We start from the raw sequence: 18,161 nt of genomic DNA, 5'->3' as shown, positions 1-18,161 counted from the left end.
TCTTCCTTGCTGTCTCCTCTGTCGTTCCTGTGGCTTCGGTAGTCTCCGTGGCTCCTGTGGTCGTCGTATCGCCGGACGTGTTCGTAGTCGATGTGGTGGCGGCGGTAGACGACGTGGCAGCGACAGAAGGCATTCTGACAGCCGCAGACGACGTGGTGGCAGCAACGGACGGCGTGGCAGCGACGGACAGCGTTCCGGCGGCCGTAGTCGACGTGGTGGCGGCGGACGTTGTGGCTTCGGTGACGGCGATTTTTTGTTGCGACGACTTCATGTTTCTCGTAGTCGGCATTTCAGCGATCCGGCTTCAGAATGGTCTTCCTCCAGCGATCCGGCTTCTCGATGTACCAACGGTGTTCCTCCAGCAATCCGGCTTCTCGAAGGACCACGATGAACGGTGTGGACTGCCGTTCGGTGAGCGTGGACTGTAGGGGCGTTGGTTCAGGCTGGAGTGAAACACAGGGATTACTATTCTGAAGCCTCCGGTACCGTCTGAAGAGAGTATTTTTTCTTCTTGTCCTATTTCTTCTCGAGTGTAGTGCGCCGCTGCCCGGAAGCGAATGCCGCTCGACGGGAGGCGGCCTATCTTTATACCCGCCCGCTCGCACGATAATGTTTCCAACTCGCGATAGCGATCTGTGCGAGCGGGACGGGGCGAAAATGAACGAGACGCGTGTCTCTTCAGATCGGTACTCTATAGCGTCTATTTATTTATTTTATTTCAATTTACAATTTCTTAATTCTATTTATTGTTACAATTTCTATTCGTAGGTAATAACGACAACACGCAAAGGAATACTTTATTTAACTTACACTATCTTAAATCTATGTAAATCTATATAAAATAACAGAATACAGAAACGATTAACTAGGGACTTAACAACTATAAATTACGATATATACAAATAATGTCGCGAACAATAATTGTTTTTGCCAGTCCATCGGATGGATTGTCAAAACAATTATTCTTGTTTGCCGTTATTTAAGGTATAAAAATCCTATCCGCCGCTCTATTTAATAATGCTTTCAGAATCCAAATCAATTCTGACACTTTTTTATTTTGCCATTTCATTGGCAGATAGGTAAATTCCTTTTTAAGAAATTTGAATCCCACGCCTCTTTACTTTATCACGATATTTCTATTGTTCGATGGGTAAATTTACAGTGGTACTCTGTACTTTGGTTATATTTTGTTAAGTGAGGGACTGGTTGAAAACCAGCGCTGTGCAGCTGTTCACATTGCGCTGGGACACTCACAGCATCAGCTGAGCCGGTCCCTTTTGCCTAGTATGGGACACTTTTTGTATATGTTATTTATATTTTATATTGTAATTATGTGTTTACTGGCAATAAATGTTTTCTATTCCATTCTAAATGCACCAACGATCGAAAAAGTCTTTTCATAAGAAGCGTGAATTTACTGGGTATAGAGGAATAGCATCTGAGTTCTCAGGAATGGCAACTCATGGAGGTATAATGGGCGAAACAGTATACTCTGTTATGTCCATGGTACTGCTCATGTCTATAGGCGACGGTTACCACTTTCCATCAGGTTGGCCGTCAGCTTGTTTGCCATTCTAAGTTAAGTATAAAAAAATCCAACCAACAGGCGATGGGTCCATTATCTACAGCGACTTGGTAATTGAATGTGGAACAATGTAAAGAATAATAAATGTGATCAAACACGCGTTCTGCTATTGTAATGAAAATCTCATTTCGTTTGGAAAACGGCTTTCAATTGAATAAATAACACCGTTAATTTCCAGTGAAAGCATAATTTGCAAGTTCAGCGTAGTAACGCGGTAGTTTTGTTCAGCGCCGAGCCACCGTTCCAGATAACTGTTTGACGCCGACAAATAACAGAAATGCAAGCTAACAGAAAATTCTACGTTGCGTTGGTAAGCAACGGTAAACGTTGAGCAAGAGTCGTGATAGTTTTCAATGGTTCTGTGTAAAATTCTAACTTCGTAGTGTCAAATAAATAAATAAAAAAAAATATTTGGAGTGTTTATGTTTTTTGTTTTCTCATTCGAGTCTCTACTCAAAGAAACGTTGAGAAGTTTGAAGACAAATCAGGCTGATTTTTTATTGCCATTGTATTTAACTATTCTTATAACTACCAGAGGGAGACTTTGTACAAAAGTCGATTGCTTGGGTACCTCTGTCCCATTCGTGTTTCTACCGTAAAGCAGTTGTTTGCATAGCTGTGTTTCAGTTTGAAGGGTGGGATATGGCGTGAATTTACAGGGTACAGAGAAATAACATCTCAGTCCTCAGGAATGGCAACGCATGGGGGGTATCATGGGCGAAACAGTACGTATACTCTGTTATGTCCATGGTACTGCTCATGTCTATAGGCAACGGTTACCAATATCCATCAGGTGGGCCGTCAGCTTGTTTGCCATTCTAAGTTGCATAAAAAAAACTACACGTAAATCGTAGTGACAATTTAGAAAATATAACAATATGACTTAATGATTATCGTCTTGTACATTTTTTTCCAATCTTTTGAATAGAAAAAAATCAGGTCATTTCGCACCACAAATTCCCTGCAGACGCGTTTCGTACAAAAAATAATATTTACGTAAGAAAGAAAAATCTCTCCTTTTAGAGCATTCGCACAGTTAAGCTTCTTTTGAAACCATCACCGTATTGTACTTATTATTGCGGAACTCTGATTTACGATAAAATAGGGCGACGGGAGGCAGCCTCGTCCGGTATAAACCGGTTGCAACCGGAGGCTGTCTAATTAGAAACTTGGTTTTCTGTCACACTGTACCTAGTGAAAATGTTTATAATTCACTTCACTATTATCTCAGTTTCTAAAGGTAGCTCCTTTATTAAAATCTGACTCATTATGTGAATTCTGATTTAATATTTCAAACACCGTGTAGGTACCTGCATGGAATGGACCCCCCTTCCTTTCCCGTGGATGCCGTACGAGGTAGCCTCTTACGGCATCCACGGTAAGGGAGCTTATGGTGAAGGGATAGGCAGCAGCATCCCTTTTAAAATATTTGTAAAAGTCTAACTGCGGTTGCCAATTTGCCTGCAAAGCGTGGCAACTACTGGCAAAACTTTCCTTATGGGGAAGGCTTGTGTTTAACCGTGGACAGTTAACGGCTGAAATAAAAATAACTAGTTTTGCCATAATTGAATCCAGTTTTTCTGTGGGTCACAGTCTTAATTGTGGTCTATTGTATTAATAATCCATGTTGTGATGCTTCTGTGGAAACACCTACTTTATTTCCTTCAAATAATTCCTGTTGTGTATCATCCTGCACTGACCATTTTTAAATGGGTCCAAGTCATTACACTACCGCTTTCAGGTCTAGTTTTAGCAACACTATTCAACTATTGGGTACTTACTGGGTAGAACTGATGGTGGTAGAACTAGTAAACGATACCAACGACTTAGTTTTAGTGCTAAAATTAGTAGAAATTGGAAAATGTTTGAGTATACTTATCATTACACAACTGGTCGTCCAAAATATGAGTGCACTCAACGTTATCAACTTCCTTGGAGTAAATCACAAATGCAGTCGAGCTGCATGCGCTTTAATATTAAGGATGTTTGATGAATTCTCTTAGCAGACATTCCTTAAATTAAATGTTCTGTAGATGAGACGCCTGTCAGCCCCCAGTGTCCACTCGCAGCGGTCCAATCTCTCGAGTAATACTTCGTAAATTGAATCAACTGGCTAGTGAGCATGGCAGTTTAGACGGGTTAACACAGAGACGCCTGTCTTTCTAGATATAAATTCTATTTAGCCTTTTTAACTGACATTATACAAGAAGGTGTACATGTTTTTTGTACTCCACTGAGGTGGAAAATATGCGTACGGCCTATTTTTTTTTTATACTACTGAGGTGAAACAAGTATACGGTCCATCTGATGTTACTGTTACCGTAGCCTTGCATATAATACCAGAGTTACCGATCTTGAGAAAGCCTTCCTTTTTGTAGAACTCCATGCTGTAGTCTCTTGGAATAACTTCGACAGTAAGGTCATTCCATAACCTAAGCGTACATGGGAGGAAATATCTCTGAAACTGCGCTATACGCGACCATCCATGAGGGTGAACTCCCTGTCGATGGTGAGCTGTACGATGGTAGAACGTAACCGTGGACATTATATTGAACAATTCCTCTGAGTATAGTCCGTATTCATATTTTCTTAGCAATTTTTCGAACATTCCTATTTCAATTGAAACGATTTGAAAAATAAGAGCTCAAGAATTTGTAGTACAATATTCTTGACTGAACGATTTTTCCCAAGAAGCCTAGTCTACATTTTTCATATTATTCGATTAATATTAAAATGACTGTGCTTTGTCAGGCTACTTACTTAGTTTCATGAATACTATAATGGAGTGTTGGTATGATATACCTTTTAATTCTGTATATTTAAGTTAGACTTGGAAAGGCTTCTGGAATAAGCGTACACACGTTATTGGATCAGTTAGACTTTGCGCAGGTAATCTGACAGGCTCAATTAAAACAAATCAATTGCAATCGAAGTGAACGTCAATCTCTCGGCTAAATCAATTGCATGTAAATGGATTTGGAACCGTTAGTTCCATAATTGCTCTTAATCAATGAAATGCACTATCACTTGAAAATGTAGGTATATTTGCTTATCAGATAGAGCGATAAATCAAATGTGTTCTAGAGAGATTAATGCATGTGTATGGCTTTTGACAATTCTAGTTGTCTGATCCTCCAGAGACTGTCATAAGGAATGCTCCTGATACATAAATATAGGCATCCTGATCTATGTTTAATACTGCATAATTAACAGCTGAATTGATAATGATGTAGTTGTGGACGTTATTAAAGAAATACGAAGATATTAAATAAACTTTGTCCTAATATTGACTGACTTGTAAAAACTTAAACAATAAAACCAGAAGCAAACTCATACATTGTCTTGCCTGTGTTAGTGTAACGCAGCTGTACTTGGTAGATCTTGAGAATAATTTTATCGCAAATTGAATTCCCTTGTCCGGGACGTGTTGACTGTAGAGTAAGGAGGGATTTTATCCTTTTTATCGGTGAAGCCGTCCTTTTGTAACAAGCTGGAACACTGTCTAGATTTTTAAACGAACTGTCTGTCTTGTCAGTAACAATAAACGGGTTTGAAATATTTAGGAAGTAAGACGATTCGTCTAATATTCTAAGTACATTCTATCATTTTTGTGAAGTTCTTATTATATTTTAGATTCTATAACTAGTCAAGGATGTGGATTGCCAAATTGATGCAAGATTCAGTAAAGTAAAGATGGTACATGTAAATTTTACTGTATCTAGATTTAGATAACTTGGGGTTATAGACAAAATGGCTTCAGATTAAAATGATCTGGGTTTTTAGAAAAATCGCCCTCAAATTAAGAGAATATGTGGCTTTAGACAAAATTACTCAGAATTGAGATAACTTATTGAATAAATTGTCTTAAGATTTAAAATGTTAGTTCTTTAGAATATAATCCAATAAAACCAAAATCAAAATTCAATTTACTGGCGAATTCTATTACTAATAATGATAAATGAATAGTTCTAGATAATGAGATGGAAAGCGAAAAAATACTAGAGACAATTTATAATAGAGCCAACTTGTTAATCACAATAATTAGAATTTGGTATAATTATATTACTTGTATTTGTTACTTTCTCAATTTAGAATCGATCGGGAAACTCCTCGAAGGTCCTCTCCAATAATTTGTCCGGTTCTTAACATTTTCTGTTTACATCTACTTACAAAATGTATTGTATTGACAAGTCCCCGATTGTAATTCGCAAATTAAATCAAAACAAATGTTTTCCTTCTTCCGTAAAAGCACTTTATTTATTGTGTCGAGGATTATTATTGGCATCCAGGATTCTTGTTTCGTATGGACGGTGCGCGCTGAAAATTCGATTAGTGTACGGTAGAAATAATAATGGAATTGTGGTCTATAAGGAATAATATTCTTTTATTTGTTGGGAGCGTAACAGATTCTCAGTTCTTTGGTAACAATATGGCAATTGAGAGGTGAGACTAAGAAAATATTGTTATTAGTTTTAAATGTCATATTTGATACATTTTTTTACTGCTAACAGTTTTCTTTTATTATATTTTTGATGTGCTTATCAATATTTGGCACGTTTGAATTAAATTTTATAATTTTTTTGCTTGCGATTAATAAGAGTTACGTCTATGTTGGTATTTTTTTTATATAACTTAGAATGGCAAATAAGCTGACGGCCCACCTGATAGAAAGTGGTAACCATCGCCTATATACATAAGCAGTACCATGGACATAACAGTACACATACATACAGTTTCGCCCATGATATCCCTCATGTGTTGCTATTCCTGAGAACTCAGGTGTTATTCCTCCGTACCCTGTAAATTTACGCCATATCCCACCCTTCAAACCGAAACACAGCCATGCAATTACAACTGCTTCACGGTAGAAACACGAATAGGACAGAGGTACCTAAGTAATCGACTTTTGTAGAAAGTCTCCCTCTGGTATAAAAGCAGTGTGATTAGAGAGAAGTGTGGACTGAAAGACGATGTAGTGTCAAAAATCGAAAAAGGAATGTTGCGTTGGTTTGGCCATTTGGAGAGGATGGATGAAAGAAGAATTACGAAAGAGATTTATCGAGCAAGAACGAATGGAGATGTCGGTAGGGGCCGCCCTAGACGGACGTATGTCGACCAAATAGGCGACGTGCTGAAGAAGGGCCAAAATAAAAGTACCCATAACCGGCGAGCGTGTATAAAAAAATTGATGAATATGGAAGAAGCGAAAGATGTTTGTTTGAATAGAAGCATTTGGCGTTTCATTGTTTCTGCCTACTCACATGCGATACAGGCGTGACAGATATGTATGTATGTATGGATATTTTATATACCGATTCACGCGGACAGCGTCGCGGGAAACAACTAGTTGGGTCAATATATGTCAATATATTGGAACTACAATATATATATATATATATATATATCAAGTAAACTTGAACGTAACAGAATATTGTGTATTTACTATCTCACAGAACACTATTCGGGAAGAATCTTCGATCTCGTCATAAAAAGAGCTAAATTACTGTTGGCCCGTTGGGCCTCCGATATTAACATCGGACCTTCGACAATATCTCGCAGCGACCCTCACATTCTCCGCGACGTTCGCATACAAAAGCCTAGTACCTCGTATACAATACTCTGATAGGTACAAGGAAATTAATTATCTTTATGAAATACTAATTTTACGTCTACGTAACTATTATTTATATATAGATATTACATTAGGTATATTATTACGTTAATTAATCAAAGTAAAAAAAAATCCTTCTTTATTCCAAATATATTATTAATAAAGTCTTAGAAAAATAAATCTTAGAATAAAGAAATATTACTATAAAATAAAAATATTTAAATATTTTTTTTACAAAAAATGTGAGGATTATATATATATATATATATATATATATATATGTGTGTGTGTGTGTGTGTATATATATATATATATATATATATATATATATATATATATATATATATATATATATATATATATATATATATATATATATATATATATATATATATGTGTGTGTGTGTGTGTATATATATTATTTTTTTGTTCATCTGTAATACGTTTATTACACATGACTGTAATTTCATGTGTGTCAGATATCCTTTTAAGCTTAGTGTCCTCTCAAAGCTGATCGAAGGAAAATAACAGTTTGTTTTCTTTTTTACAGGTAAACATTTTCCTCGAGCAAGTAAGGAATAAGGCATTAACTTATTCATAAGGAACCACAGGGCCGCAGTGAGGGCTTTTTTGAAGTATGTTTTTTAATGCAAGTGGTTTTTTTTTAATGGATGATAATATAACGGTCCTGATCCACCCGCATCCAATGACTCCCTGCAATGCATTTGAGATCGTCACTCCATCTAGTAGGGGGTCGTCCTACACTGCGTGTATCAGTACGGGGTCGCCACTCAAAAACTATTTTTGCCCATCGGTTGTAGATTCTTTGGGCTATGTGACAAGCCCTTTGCCACTACAGCTTGCTTATCCTTCGGGTTATGTCGGTTATTTTGCGAATATCCTCATATCGGATTCTATCACGCAAAGAAACTCCGAGCATAGTCCTTTTTAAAACCCATTGAGTAATTTAAAGCTTTTTCATACGGGCAAACCATGGAGGACATTTCCTCCTTGTGAAATAAAGGGTAAAGCGTCAACAGGTAACTGACTAACTAACAAACTTTTTCATTTATAATATTATAGTCAGGATATTAATTTGGGATTCTATTAGTTCATTTTAAACTTTCGGGGCGCGATTTCGTCTAACTCAGCGTTGCGCAAAGTGTTTGGGTGTTGGTCAGTATTGAACTCATGACCTTTGAGGTTTATAAATTATAGTATATGTATATATATAGTTATAGTATATATATTATATAGAGTAGTATATAACTAGGTTTATATGCTCTTAACATATTATGAGACTGGTTTATACGCACGACTTCGCTAGCGTGACATCTATCCTGTATAGTACGTGATATACCTATAGTGATTAGTAAAGTTAAGGTGCTAAGAGGTAACAAATAAACAAATTCACTTTCACATCCTATTAATATCTTAAATGCGAAAGTTTGGAACGGATGCATGGATGTATGTTTGTTACTCTTTCACGTTACACAAAAAATGGACTACAAGGATAGATATCCTAACTTAGCACCTAGGATATTTTATCACACGGACGGAGTCGCGAGATAAAACTAGTTTATATAATATTAATAAGAATTTATAATTTTTTTATGCAATTTAGAATGGCAAACACGACGGTCTACATTATGGAAAGTGATATCCGTCGCTTATAGACATGAACAAAACCATGGACAAACCATGGGAATTTTTAATATATAATAAATACCGGGATCATAATATTTCCAAATATTTAAAAAAAAAAATTAAATTATTATTATTGATCCCAACCGGTCCATAATCCGTCACTGCGCCACAATCCATCGAGTACAATGCGTGCCAACGAAAGGGACTAACAGAAAAAAAAATCCAAAACACGTCCGCGAATACGGAGGCGTATTGAAAGGCGCCCGTGACATCCGTGGATTTATTGAAAAGTAGTTGTTGCTTACAATAATATATTTGTATTCTAAAAATCTGTATGAATACATTTGTATGTACGAGTATCAACTTCTTTGTTTATAATGAATAAAATATTCATGAAAATCTTCCACGCACAACCATTCTTTGGAATCAACTTCCAGCAGCAGTATTTCCGAACCGATACGATAACATTACCTTCAAGAAAAGAGTATATTCCTTTTTAAAAGGCCGGCAGTACACCTGCAATGCCGCTGGTGTTGTGGGTGATCATGGGCGGCGGTAGTCACTTACCATCAGGTGAGCCACATGCTCGTTTGCCCCCTGTGTTGTAAAAAAAAAAATTAAAATTTAATGGGCTAATATAGAAAAAGTATTTTATACGGTAATATAGTATGTATTACTTAGTCTGTTTGTGTCAAATTTAATCGAAAATATTGGACTAAACAAGAATGAGTATTAAACATTTGAATATACAAACATGTTTTTGAAATTACAGTAAGTGACTGTAAGATAGTCATTTACTTACTAATACAGTTCAGTTCACCCTTCACCAGAGGGGGACTTTATATAGAAGTCGATTGTTTGGGTACCTCTGTCCCATTCGTGTTTCAACCGTGAAGCAGTTGTGTTTGTATGGCTGTGTTTCGGTTTGAAGGGTGGAATATGGCGTGAATTTACTGGGTACAGAGGAATAACACCTGAGTACTCAGGAATGATAACGCATGGGGGGTATCATGGGCGAAACAGTATACTCTGTTATGTGCATGGTACTGCTCATGTTTATAGGCGACGGTTAGTACTTTCCATCAGGTGGGCCGTCAGCTTGTTTGCCATTCTAAGTTGTATAAAAAAAAACTGTTTTTTTGGTCCTAAATATGATAAATAATCAATCTCTGACGGAATTCACAAGAGCTGGAATGTTTACTATTTGTTACCGTAAAATTTAAACATTGTTGTTTGATGTACCATATCTAATTGGGAAGTAACGACATGGAAACAAGGAAATGAAATAAATAAATAATTACAATATTTAGTACCATGAAAAAAAAAGTACGCGCCGTGTGGTCCCGGTAGAATGAGCTGTCCCTTCTTTTCCCGGGAGTTCGTAAGGCAACTAAGGGAATTTAATGAGGGAAGGATGAGCAGCAGCGTCTCTTTTAAAACATTACTAAAAACCTAACTGCATTTGACAACCCGCCTGCCAAGTGTGGCAACTATTGGCAAAGCCCTCCCTATGACGAAAGGCCTATTTTCAGCAACGAATAGTTGATATGATGACGTTGATTTAATTCTTTAATATTTACAATATTAAAATCCTATTAAATGTGAATTCATTAGATGTTCAAACTAAAATGTACAAGGTTTGTTAGTTTTAAGTTTTAATTTATTCATTCACCAGTAGTCAAGTAAAAGGAAGCAATCTCATTCCTTTAATTAACTTAATTGGATGCTGGTAACTCACCTAATTAACTTACAAATTTTCTACTCACTGGATTTTCATAAAGATCTTGTAACAAATAATTTCTAAGACCAGACTTATGATTATTTAATAAAAGTATGGGTATAGAAACTGTTTCTATAATAAATTCAATTCTTTCAATATAACTAGGAGAAGGGAAAAACTGAGAAATAATTACATAGGACAGATATAAATAATACTAGGTGTCATGTCATATAGGAAGATCAAAGATACGGCCTGGAATAAAGTTGGCTGGAAGAGAATTCATGAATTAGTTACCCCCAAAAAGAAATCTTAAATAACTAATATTTTTTAATTTCAAATATCTTGTTAGGAGATTGTTGCAGTAACTATGTGTTATATAATTTCTGTTATTAATTTTGTAATTTCTTTTTAAGTATTTTTCTGTCCTCAATTTGTCACTTGCTACAAAGTAATATTTTGTATTTCAAATTGATCGAAGTCAACAGGCAAATTACGATTTATTATTAAAACAAACTATCGATTACTTAACTACAATTACCATTATCTAGGTTATGGTATAATAGCTGTTCTCTGCAGATTTGTTTACGTGAATTATAATGAAAAGTACCCTATTACATAATAACCTGTATACAAAATGGTACTTTTCATTAATAGGGTACTACACCCTATTAATGAAAAGTACCCTTTTGTCTTGGTACCAAATTTTATTCATAACCATTTAACCGTTGAAACGTGGTTGAGTAACAAACAAATCTTTACATATTTTCACATTTATAATATTAATAGGAAGTAGCATGTTCCATGACATAAAAAGTGCTTTATTTATTATGATAATATTTACACACGGTTAAATATGTATGCACAAAAATGATTACATTACGAACGAGCGATTGCACTCATTAATTCATATTTAAAATCGACTGACTATGTTCTACATGTCAATTATGTTGCACTGCAGTGTACAGCAGTTTTTTATGATTAAGGGTGATTTGTCACCAGGCTCACTTCGTAATATACAATATATAGGGGATTGTAAATTTACATTAATATAATAATAAAATGAAAGTGTCTGTTTGTTTGAACGCGCTAATCTCTGGAACTGTCCGTTTGTTTCGATTTTTTTTTGCATTTTATAAGTAATTTTTTGAGGACGGTTATAAGATTGTTCAACATTATTATACGACTTAAATATAATTCTCTTAAGAATTTATATTTCAATAAATTTATCATTAGTTTTTTAAATTTTTGTTAGTTGATGCAACTAACAAATATTTATGAAACGAACGAATAATTATTTATTTAAACTCCAATATACTCGTACAATTATATAAGTAAGTGTACATATAGCGGACTTAACACATAACGGCGTTCTACCAGTATTTTGTTTATACGACTTAGAATGGCAAACAATCTGACGGCCCACCTGATGGAAAGTGGTAACCGTTGTCTATAGACATGAGCAGTACCATGGACATAACAGAGTATACTGTTTCGCCCATGATACCCACGACCGAAAGGGAGACTTTGTACAAAAGTCGATTGCTTGGGTACCTCTGTCCCATTCGTGTTTCAACCGTAAAGCAGTTATGTTTGCATGTCTGTGTTTCGGTTTGAAGGGTGGGATATGGCGTGAATTTACAGGATACAGAGAAATAACATCTGAGTCATCAGGAATGGCAACGCATGGGGGGCGTATCATGGGCGAAACAGTATACTCTGTTATGTCCATGGTACTGCTAATGTCTATAGGCGACGGTTACCACTTTCCATCATGTGGGCCGTCAGCTTGTTTGCCATTTTAAGTTGTATAAAAAAAAATAATGTATTTTTTTAATCATTTATGTTATCTCTCTTTTTATGTATATCTATATATGTTGTAATTTGTGTGCTGTAAGTAATGCAAATAAATTATCTGTCTATCTATCTATTTATATTTATAAGGCCGTACTTGTAATTCTTCTAATGTATCTAAGGCGGCGAGAGCCAGTAACCATCAGGTACGATACGATACGAATAGATATAAAAAATTCTGTATTTCTACACTATTATACGAGTATATAAAAAAAAAAAACTAAATTTTCGCGGAACTTTTTATATAGTAAGAAAGAAATATTTATTTAGTGCTTAATTTTACACGTAGTTAAAAAGTTAAAAGAAAATATTTAGCTAAAAGCCACTAATGTGAGTAGTTCAGTTTTTTTGCACGAATAGGTCGGGTCCGCGGTCGCGTCATGACCACTCACAATAAAGGGTCCCGGTAGACCCGAAATTAGTCGAGCATTTCTAACAAAAATAAAATAGATAAATCCGGTTACTGAGTACGATTCAATTATTATTATAGATTATATTATAATTAGTATGATTATATGGTAGATTATAGAAATACTAGCTATGCCCGGCGGTTTCACACGCTAAGGGTCTTATCCTGATGTTGAATAACCTTTCCTAAGAAACCCAAATTTTTTTAAACGTACTAGTATTTTCAGGTTTTAAAATTTTTAGCCTTATTATATTAGTATAGATGATATATACTGCGTATTCTTGATGATTTGTGCCATTAATAAAACGTGGATGGGTGTCTGTCATGTCCATGGTGACTATGGTGACACTACTCATGTCTATAGGTGACGGTTACCACTTTCCATCAGGTGGGCCGTCAGCTTGTTTGCCATTCTAAGTTGTATAAAAGAAAAAAATCACCCACAAGTGCTAGAGACAGTCCAACTGCAAGTACCGAATTACCGGTTACGTTAGCGCGCGCCGTCATCCGGTTACGTGTAATGTCCCGCCAGTAAGAACTAACCTACTTCAGCGCGCTCCCTTAACTCACGCGGTACGGTTATTAAATAATATTATAACCATCATTGATATATTTAGTAGTAGCCTGATCAGAGGGAGACTTTGTACAAAAGTCGATTGCTTGGGTACCTCTGTCCCATTCGTGTTTCAACCGTGAAGCAGTTGTGTTTGCATGACTGTGTTTCGGTTTGAAGGGTGGGATATGGCGTGAATTTACAGGGTACAGAGGAATAACACCTGAGTCCTCAGGAATGGCAACGCATGGGGGGTATCATGGGTGAAACAGTATAGTCTGCTATGTCCATGGTACTGCTCATGTCTATAGGCGACGGTTACCACTTTCCATCAGGTGGGCCGTCAGCTTGTTTGTCATTCTAAGTTGCATAAAAAAAAAAAAAGATTAGAAGCAGCTGAGAAATATCTGAAGTCGAGTTAAATACATTTATTGTAACTTTGTATGTTAGCACACTAGATTTACAACATTGATTTGCCTTTTGCTGTTATAATGTTATAATTATTTTTAATGAATAAATAAATAAATAAATATAGATTGGTAATAAAATAGGAGGTAAAGGAAATAGTTAAAAAGTTAATAAAAATTGATGAATGTTTCATACAACTTGGAATTCATGTTTTATTATTTTGAAACATCAGTTTAACATTGTAATGTTTTAAAAATTCTAAGAGTTGTTATTTCGGAAAACTATAGCGTTATACTTCTACGCTAAGTTTTTCTATTATACTTGTCCTATATACTGAGTAATACATTTTTTATGGGTATGAATGGAATGGTAACCCCGCCTAAGATAACACAGTATACGCTGGAGAGGTATCAGTGAGAGATGATAGGCAAAGATGAAAGCAGATCAGTTAGTTCATCGTCACTGGTTTTATAAGAATTATTTACTACGGTTTTCGGGGGGAATCGCGTGGAGGTCGACCCAATAAGGTGTATTGTTAGCAATGGGGTTATTAGACTCTTTTACTAACAATTCTTTTCCCCATAATAAACGTAGCTATTTAATAGTAGAAACTATTCATAAACTGTATTTTATGTTACTCTTGAAATTTTACAAATTTTGTTTTTATTGTTTGGTTCACGGGGAACTTTAAAAATATTGGCATATTATTTAAATTTCAAAAAAAGTACTATTCTTCAACCTCTGTAAAAGGACGGGAAGGGATTGTTAGTAATGCGAACAATCAGTCCCATTGCTAGCAATACACCCTGTCAGGTTAACCTCCAGGTGGTCCCTCCTGGTAACCATCGTGCTAAATTCCTGGTGTATTTATGACGATGGGCTAACTGACCTGCCTTTTCATTCTCACCTATCATCCCTCACTGGTACCCTGCTACCTAATTATCATTCCATTATAATTCATTAAAACAACATTTAACATACAAATAAGTAGGTATTATATGTATTTATAGTGTATGTACTTATGTAATATTTTATTATATACTCGTATTTTAATATTTTATTTAACTGTAAATTACAATAAAATTCATTCATTCATATTTGTTTATGTATAAATAGTTGTAGCACTTCAGCTGCCCGCTAACGAAATGCTTTCTCACTGTACTGGGTTGACTGGAAGAGATCTCTGTCAGAGATAAGTCCACCCTTGCTCACAACATTTGTAAATACATTATTTTATATGTAACTTATAAGTGCAATAAAGAATATATATATATATATATATATATATATATATATATATATATATATATATATATATATATATATATATATATATATATATATATATATATATAAACTCCGTAAAATGTTACATTCAATTTTAGTTTTCCTTTGAAATACAATTATTAATTCGTAAAGATTTACAACCAATTATCAATATTACTCTCAATTTATACGAAACCGTTTTTTATTGTCCCCTTTATCGCTGCTTCCATTCGTTTACCTCTTAAACCCTTGTATTATATCACTGTTTGAACCCGTCTTTACTAATTACTCTGTCCGTTTTCTGCTTCTACAGCTTTTTTTACGTTTGAGTGAAATTAATACTTAATCCTTTTAATCTTCAAAATTAAATCGACACTCGACTAGATGGATCGTAAATGTTTTCTTATTTTTTCTTGTATGGTGACAAAAGAATACAATGAGAGGTCTTTCTTTTTAGTCATTAGGATGTTTTTTTTATGGGACAAGAATGGAACCACGTTTGTATAATAGTATTATTGGTATAATAATATATTGATGGGATATTGTGAGTGGTGATAGGCGAGAATAAAGTCAGGTCACCTGACCCATCGTAATGAACCTCTCCCCCCCCTCTAATAATCATCTTCCTCTCCAGAGGGAGACTGTATAAAAGTCGTTAGCTTGTGTACTTTTGTCCCATTCGTGTTTCTACCGTGAAGTAGTTGCGTTTGCATGGCTGTGTTTCGGTTTGAAAGGTGGGATATGGTAGTAAATTTACAGTGTACAGTGGAATAACACCTGAGTCCTCAGGAATGGCAACGCATGGGAGGTATCGTGGTCGAAACAATATACTTTGTTATATCCATAGTACTGCTCATGTCTATAGGTGACGGTTACCACTTTCCATCAGGTGGGCCGTCAGCTGATGGCCATTCGTTGCCATTCCTGAGGACGCAGGTGTTATTCCTCTGTACCTTGTAAATTCACTGCCATATCCCACCCTTCAAACCGAAACACAGCCATGCAAACAACTGCTTCACGGTAGAAACACGAATGGGACAGAGGTGTCCAAGCAAACGACTTTTGTACAAAGTCTCCTTCTGGTAAATTTGAATTAGTACTCTCTTTTCATTTAAGAGTGTCCTCTTGTCGGTACAACTAATTCATGCATCTTCCTCCAGCCAGCTCTATCCCAGGCTATATCCTTTAATTACTACTATCACAAATTAATCGCTACTTATGAATTGTATTAAGCGAATTACAAACATTGTCAAATCAACAGAAGCCGCACTGAGGCTGCTCTTTAATTAGGAGAAGTGCCGTTAGAGGACCAATTTTAATTTTACTAATTACGATTTCATTTCGCACCGCCGACGCAAAATTCTCTTTTCGAATACAAAAATGAGGATCAAAGGTATTGTTTCTTTTGATGTTTTTATTTCTTGATAAAGGATTTTTTTTTCTGTGACGTTGTAGCTTCGTTAATAATATAAATTAGTTTCTTAGTTGACTGTCTATCAGACGATTTCAGAGTTACAAAGTTAATTACAGAGTAAATAAATTAATAGCTTAATCTTCACTTGAATCATTTATACTTATCTACTTGAATTCTTATTAATATAATAAATGTGAAATTGAGTTTGTTTGTTACCTTTCGGTTTGAAGGGTGGGATGTGGCAGGGAATTTACAGGGTACAGAGGAATAACACCTGAGTCCTCAGGAATGGCAACGCATGAGAAGTATCATGGGTGAAACAGTATGCTCTGTTATATCCATGGTACCTGCTTATGTCTATATGCGACGGTTACCACTTACTTTCAGGTGGGCCGTCAGCTTGTCTGCCATTCTAAGTTGCATAAAAAATGTTAGTGACTTAACTATTTACTATGAAATTTAGTACACACACTATGTGGTATGGGGAAGAATATAGGTTGGTATTTATTGCGGTTACTAAATATATCGCGGCCAGTATATTATAGTACTATATATATATAGATACATAACGATTAAATAATTATGGAGTCGTTTTTTTTTTACAACATAGGGGCAAACGAGCATGCGGCTCACTTGATGGTAAGTGACCACCGCCGCCCATGATCACCCACACCACCAGCGGCATTGCAGGTGTGCTGCCGGCCTTTTAAAAAGGAATATACTCTTTTCTCGAAGGTTATGTTGTCGTATCGGTTCGGAAATACTGCTGCTGGAAGTTAGAAGTTAGAAATAACAAAAGATTTATTGATCTGATTAAAACATACTCCTATAAGAATCAGATTCTTCAAATTGCTTATAATAAATCACTGGTTTCTTTTAATACAATATTTGTTATTTTTTTTAAATTACGATTTGCTTCTATTTCCGACTTCCTTTATGCGACTGGCATTATATAAATTGACAAGGAAAACAATAACCCATGTACCTTCATCTCGAATACAATAGAATTTAGTTACCACCTTAATAAAGCTGGCAAGGAGAAAGCAGAAACAAACAAATAAACAACCTTTCACATCTGTATTAATATACGAGTAATAAAGGGGGGAAAGTTTGTTTGTTTGGACGCGTTAATCTCTGGAACTACCGGTCGGATTTGAAAAATTTTTTTTGGCAATAGATGCGTAATTTCTTAAGTCCACGAATCATCATGATACAGCCCTAGGCGAAACCGCAGGGCATAGCTAGTTTATAACATTGGTAAAGACTGTTCATATTGTCGTCGAATGCGTAGTTCACCATGCAATGTAATTAACAATTATCTGGCTATTTAGCTGGGTCTAAATAATTATCCTAAATAATTACCCATACCCATGGTTCGAAGGGGATGTCCAGAGGCGAAGGACGTCGCCTTTGATCACAAACCCACTGTTTTAATATTGTTAAGGAAACAACAGTATTTTGCAGTAAAAGGGGCTTCCATTTTGATTCTTTGTAACACACTATGACTTTTAATGAACGAAAATAAGAAAGAAAAAAAAATGTTATTTTAAATGAAGAAAATTTTAAATTTATTAATACAATATTATTTACTTTTTATAATTTTTATGCGGCTTCCTAAAGAAGTTTCTTTATATTTTTAATTGACTTCAAAAGTTCTCAATTCGGTTGTTTATTTTTTGTATCTTCAAGCAATCCAG

The 18,161-nt window shown here is 35.4% G+C and overlaps 1 protein-coding gene across 1 annotated transcript in view; it reads left to right on the top strand.

Moving 5' to 3' along the window:
- Positions 1-18,161, top strand: part of LOC113511504 (dystrophin-like) — a 375,962-nt gene that overhangs the window by 192,577 nt on the left and 165,224 nt on the right. The window lies entirely within an intron of this gene.

This window comes from Galleria mellonella, unplaced genomic scaffold (genome assembly GCF_026898425.1).
Source record: "Galleria mellonella isolate WM207_F2 unplaced genomic scaffold, CSIRO_AGI_GalMel_v1 utg571, whole genome shotgun sequence".
NCBI lineage: Eukaryota > Metazoa > Arthropoda > Insecta > Lepidoptera > Pyralidae > Galleria > Galleria mellonella.
The sequence above is the reverse complement of the archived record's forward strand: the minus strand, read 5'-3'. Positions and strand labels throughout refer to the sequence as shown.